This window comes from Engystomops pustulosus, chromosome 4 (assembly GCF_040894005.1).
Source record: "Engystomops pustulosus chromosome 4, aEngPut4.maternal, whole genome shotgun sequence".
NCBI classification, from domain to species: Eukaryota; Metazoa; Chordata; class Amphibia; order Anura; family Leptodactylidae; genus Engystomops; species Engystomops pustulosus.
This window is the reverse complement of record NC_092414.1, coordinates 192352318-192359368: the sequence shown is the minus strand read 5'-3', so window position 1 is coordinate 192359368 and position 7051 is coordinate 192352318.

Sequence of the window (7051 nt, the reverse complement as noted above, 5' to 3'; positions counted from 1 at the left end):
CGAACTGAGCCGGTACCAGAAGCAGCGGCTGTCAGCTAACACCCGCGATCGGAGCCGGCTCCGATCGTGGGTGTTAACCCCTTACACGCCGCGGTCAAACATGACCGCGGCGTGTAAGGGTGTTTGCGCTGTGGATCGGATCCCCCGTGCCGCTTACCGGGGGATCCGATCCACTTCTGGGCAGCTCCGAGGACTGGCATGTGCCCCGGAGCTGCCCGGTCTCCATGGCAGCCAGACCCCTTCCGGGTCTGACTGTAAACTGTCTGAGCATGCGCAATCTTGCTCAGACAGTTTACACTGCTCTACAATAAAATGGTATTGTAGAGCAGTGTATTGAACTTAAACCAGTGATCAGAGCATCACTGGTTCAAGTTCAAGTATGTATAATTAAAAAAAAGGCAAAAACACTAAAGTTAATACATTAGAATAAATAAAAAATAAATGCATTAAAATATAAGCCCCTAAAATGTCACTTTCCCATAAAAAAAACTTAATAAAGTATAAAAAACACAAACACAAAAAACCCTGCATATTTGGTATTGCCGCGTCCGTAACAATCTGTATAATAAAACACAATCATTACTGGACCCGCACGGTACACGCCGTAGAAAAAAAGATAATTTTTTAATTAATACCCTATAAAAAAATGCTCTAAAAGGTAATTTAAAAAATGTTATGAACTCCAAAATAAGCCCACTAAAAAGAACAACTCTTCTCGCAAAAAATAAGCCCCTAACCAGATTTGTCAGCCGAAAAATAAAAAAGTTATGCATATTAAAAGATGGAGATGCTAAAATGAACAAGATTTTCTCCAAATTGGTTTTTATTCAGTACAATTGAATAAAATACACAAAACCCCCACATATTTGGTATCCCTGCGTCCGTAACAATCTGCATAATAAAACAATCGTTATTAGATCCGCAAAGTGAACCCTGTAAAAAACAAAACAAAAAAAGCTCCAGAAAAAAGATTATTTTCAATTAATACCCTATAAAAATGCTCTAAAAAGGGATTTAAAAAATGTTATGCACTCTAAAATAAGACCACTAAAAAGAGCAATCCTTCTCGCAAAAAATAAGCCCTTAAACAGATTTGTGAGGCGAAAAATAAAAAAGTTATGCATATGAAAGACGGTGATGCTAAAATTAACAACATTTTTGCCAAATTACTTTTTATGCAGTAAAAATGGGAAAAAAATAAAAAATCTATATAAATGAGGTCTTTTTGTAATCGTGGCGACCCATAGAATAAAAATAATATACTATTTTTATGGTATGGTAAACGGGCAAAAAAAACCCCATAAAAATCTTCCTGAAAAGTGATGCTTTTCATTTCCTCCACCAACAAAGAGTTAATAAAATCTCACCAATTAGCCTATAGATTCCCCCAAATTACGTACCAGAAAAGTGCATCTCATGTGGCAAAAGAAATAAGCCCCTATAGGTCCACATTAAAAAAAAGAGAAAAATTATATCCTGTACAATGTGACATAGCAAATCTGATCTGGATGGCGCCTCCTTCCCTTCTATGCCCGGCCGTGCGCCCATACAGCAGGTTACCACCACATATAGAGTATCCGTGTACTCGGGAGAGATTGGGTATCAAACTTTGTGGAGCCTTTATTCATTTAATCCATTGTAAATGTTTAATTTTCCCCCCAAAATGAATGTATTGTGAAAAAATATTACAATTTGCAGACTGCACCTCCATTTTGTTTTAACCCCTATAAAACACGTAAAGCGTTAACAAACTTCTTAAAAGTGGTTTTTCATACGTTGAGGTGTCTAGTTTCCACAATGGGGTAATTTACGAGTCTCACTATTATTTAGGCCTCTCAGTGTCAATTAGAAGTTGAGCAGGTTCATCTAAATGCGGGTTTTGGTGATTTTACAAAAAATGTGAAAAATGATACCTAAATTCTGAGCCTCAAAACATTCTAGTAAAATATGTGGAATCTTAAAAAACCATGCCAACATAAAGCAGACATTTGGGAAATGTAAGTTATGAATTTATTTGGGAGCTATGACTATCTGCATCAAAAGTAGAGAATTTAGAACGTTGAAAATAAAGAATTTTTCCAAATTTTTGCCAAATTTAGTTTTTTTTCATAACTAAACGCAAAAGATTTCATCCAAATTTTTAAACTAATTTGAAGTACAAGAAAACGAGAAAACAATCTCAAAATCCCCTGGATATCTTATAGAGTTCCAAAACTATAACCACTTATAGTGACACAGGTCAGATTTGAAGAATGGGGCCGCGTCCTTAAGGCCAAAAGAGGCTGAGTCCCGTAGGGGTTAACTTCTGTGTCTGGGCATGAGTTTTTGCTATGTGGTGCAGTACACATTACTGCCATTAGGAGCTGTGCTCCCTTTGCACTACTCCATATACAGCTGTGTACCCTTACCTGGGTTGTTCATGCAATGTCTCTCCTGGAATTTTTTTTAGTACATTTTAACCCCTTAAGGACGCAGCCATTTTACAGCTTAAAGAGAACCTACCACCACGAATCTACCTATAAAGGTAGATCGGGTGGTAGGTGGATGTAAGGGACGTGAGGAGAGCTCTTTTTAGAGCTAATCCTCACGTCCCCGCTAACTTTTGGGAAACTTTATTAACCTAATATGTAAATTTAGTTATGCGGCTACTCCACGCCGAGGAGCTGTGCGCCGCACACAACAGGGTAGGAGGAGTAATGTGGCTACTGGGGCGTGGAGTAGCCGCGCTGTGTAGCCTCATGCCGGCTACTCCACACCCCAGTAGCCGCATAACTAAATTTACATATTAGGTTAATAAAGTTTCCCAAATGTTAGCGAGGACGTGAGGATTAGCTCTAAAAAGGGCTATCCTCACGTCTCTTACATCCACCTACCACCCGATCTACCTTTATACCCGTCATGCAAAATAACCCCCCTAAACTAAATATATTTTCATAAACTGCCATTAGAGAGCATTGCCTCTATCCCTTCATTGTCCCTCTACATGCCTGTAAACCTAAGCAATGAGGTCCTAAAGCTGTATGCAAATGACCTGTGAAATGTCCAATGAAGCATTAGTATATTCAAGCTGTCCACTCTATTCATGAGTGGGAGGCACAGCCACACCCCCAGTGCATGACTGACAGCCTGTATAATGATGTGCTTCCTGGTGCTGGTGGCCACTCCCCCTGCAGCCTGTGTGTGCATGTGTGTGTGTGTATAGGAGAGATACAGCAGCTCCAGGCAGCCATGTTACAGCAGAACATGTCAGATTCATGTGTAGCTGATGTCTGTGTCTCTCACCTGTATATTAGGAGGATGCAGCATGTCAGCAGATGCAGCACAGACACCAGCAATGCTTTACTATACATTACACATAGACATGAGCAGGGGGAGGAGAGGGGAGGGGTAACAGGGGTGACATCACTGCCTCTGACCATGTGACCAGCCTCATTTACATAATAAAGAATAGATGCTTTTACAATGAATAATGGTATGAAATAACTAGATAAAGGCTGGGATGGGATCCTTGTGAGCTGCTCCAACAGGTAGAGGTGACAGGACTAGTGACACAGACCTGATGACAGGTGTCCTTTAAGGCTCAGTCCCATTTTTTGGATTCTGACTTGCGTCTCTTTATATGGTTATAACTTTTGAACACTGTTACTTATCAAAGCGATTCTGAGATTGTTTTTTCCCCACATGTTGTACTTCATTTTAGTGGTAAATTTTGGCTGATAAGTTTTGCGTTTATTTACAAAAAGAAAAAAATGATGAATTTTTAGAAAAATTTGCCATTTTCGTAATTTGAAATCACCGCGTTTTCAGGCAGATAGATTTACCACCTAAATAACTTGCCGAATAACATTTCCCATTTGTCTACTTTACATTTTCATAATTTTTGAAATGTTTGGATAATATATTTTGACGTCACGCGGCTTACAAATCGAATAGCGATTTTCCGTATTTTCAGAATGGACTATTTTGGGGATATATACTGTTTGAAATCAAATTTTACATATTTAGCAACAAAAACCCCCTATATAATCTACCCATTTTCAAATCTTCCCCCTCAAACTATCAGAAACAGCTTTTACAAAGATTGTTAACCCCTTGAGATCTTCATAGTAATTGAATCAAAATGGAGGTGAAATTTAGAATGGTCAAATTGTGCCGGTTATACGTTCATTTAGCCCTAAAATGTACACATTTCCAAAAGATAAAAAGAAAACTCACCATAAAATTTGTTCTACAATTTCTCCTGAGTACAGAGACCCCCCACACGTGGCCGTGACTTGTTTTATGGGGGCACAGCGAGGCGCAGAAGGGAAGGAGCACCCTGCAGCTGCCAGGATTTTAGTTTTCTCGTTGCCCCCTTTTGAAGGCTATAAAATTTTCGATTTTCCGTTATTTGGACCATGTGACGGCATTTTTTTTGCGGGACTAGATGCTTTTTCCAGTGTTACCATTTTGGGGTTGGTATCACCTATTGTTGAAAATTTTGGAACTTTTTTTGAGGTCATGAGTAGAAAAGCATCAATTCTGTACTGGATTTTTTACTTTTTTTTTTTTCGTGTTCACCGTATATCCTAATAATCATGTTATCTTTATTCTATGGGTTGATACGATTACGGGGATACCAGACATGAATATTTTATCTTATGTTTTACTAAATTTGCCAAATAAAACCCTAATGTGGGGAAAAATCTATCATTTTTGCATCGCCGTCTTCCAAGTGGCATAACATTGTTACGTTTTTGGCTACAGAGCTGGTCGATGGCTTGTTTTTTGCGGGACATGTTGTTCTTTGCAAAGGTATCATTCTGGAGTACATATGTTTTGTTGATCACTTTTTATTGCATTTTAAGTGGGATATAATAGGTAAAAATCATAATTTTTGGCGGGTTTTTAACGTTTTTTTTTTACGGCGTTCATCATATGGGTTCAATAGTTATTGAGTGGGGTTTGTGTTATGATTTAGACTTTTTTGAGCGTTATATGTCTCTTTATATGTTTTGGGGCTTATGGGCATTTTTAGTGATTTATAAAGTAATTTTTTATTGAAAAACATTTTTTTTTTTACATTTTTTTACATGATCCACCATGGGATATGAACAAGCAATCATCTGATGCATAGGCTGACACTTTGCCTTTAAGATGACGTCACAGACGCCATCTTAAAGGTAATCCCTCCAGACTTCTCTGGGGTCCCGATCGGACCCCAGAGGTGCCAAAACAGCGATCACCCCCCCCCCCCGAAAACGGTGCGGGGGGGGGGGGGGGGCGATCATGGGGTAAAGACCCCCAGAAGGCATGTTAAATGCCGCAGTCGCGTTGACCGTGGCATTTAACGGGTTAAACACCCGCGATCGGAGCCCACTCCGACCGCGGGTGTTAGCCGGGGATGTCAACGGTAGATTACCGTTGAAATCCCGCGACTAACGATGCCGGTTCGGCTGCTATGCAGCGCTGAACCGGCATCGTCTCTGCGCAGTAGCTGTATTGTGCTGAGCGCTATTCGCGGGACACAGCACAGTACAGCTACGGCGCAGAGCGCTAAGGGGTTAAAGAATTAATTTGTTATCAATAAAGTTATTAAAGATTATTATTGGCATGTATTTCCCTTTTTTCGTCTATTTTTTTTTTTGGTATTTGAGCAGCTCCTAGTGCTAAAACAGACGCAGTAGTGTTACACTGCTAGCGCTATTGGAAACCTCTGATAACGCTAACAAACACTGCTGCGCTGTACACTAGAAACACCAGACTGCTCTTAAAGGCCGGCAGTTTCCAATAACGCTAGCAGTGTAACACTGCTGTGTCTGTTTTAGCACTAGGAGCTGCTTACTTTAGTTTCTAGTGCCATTTTTGATGGTGACAGGTTCTCTTTAAAGGGAACCTGCCATCAGAAATTGACCTAATAAACCACTGCCAGTATGTTATCACGCAGCTAAGCCCCTTCTAGATGATGTTTCTTTCATGGTCCAGGGTGGTGGCATCATCCAGAAAATCAACTTTGAAGTGAGATGTAAATTGGTTGCTTAAAGCCAAGGAGGCGGAGATTTTAACACTGAAGTCAAGCTCTCTCTTCCTTAGAAAGCCCTCTTCACTGTAATTGATAGTCCTGCACCCAGAGACATCACTTACCAGATCTACTAAGGTCTGAAGCACAAGGTTAGTGCGCACTTGCAGTGGGTGTAGATGTGCCTCTGGCTGTCTGCCAGGAAGCTGCAGGGAGAAGGTAGGTATACGGTTTTCCTATAAGTTCTTTTGGCCGCGACCGGGTGTTCTAAGGCCTGGTCTTGAAACACACCCGTTTTCTCTTTTACATTTCTCTCTAATTCTAAGACAATGTTGTCACGAAAGGTCCTCGTGACCGGAGAAGACAAGCACTGAGCGATATTTCTTCAGGTTTTATTCCAGTATAATAACAAGTTACATATCAGCTATGTCCTCAGGTAGAGCGCCGCAGCTTGCTCTCCAGACAGAGGTTCCTCTACAACTGCTTCTAAACAAGTTTTCAAACAATAGCCCCACAACCAAATCCACCTCCACATCCTCTGCTATCTGCTTATCACCTAGTGGGGGGGAATTTATTACACTAGTACAGCAAACCCCCACTGGAGCTGTGGAGTCACTGAGACTTCTGGAGGAGAGTAGAACATTCCAGGACTACAAACTGTGCAGTTGTTGCACAGTGCAGAGGTTAGATGATCGTCTTATTTGTGGTGTGTGTGCACTTCATCATATGTAACCGCCATATCTGATTACAAATTGATATTAAGCGTGTGGCTTGTCTAAATAAAAGGGATCCGCTCTGTAGCCTTGTGTTCAGGGATATTAGGGAGGGATCAGGTACGCCTCTGTAATTGGGAAAAGTGGCGTCTGTAATTATGGTCTGGACTGAATGAGTCAGGGATCGGAGCGTAACAGCCATCATACTGAGAGGAAGATACTGACATCTAGTGTTGGGAAATGAGAGCTGCCATATTTAAACATTGTAAAAATCTAATCATTTGCAGCTCTTGACGGGGGCTCTGCACATGTATTATTCACACCCATGCACCATGACCTA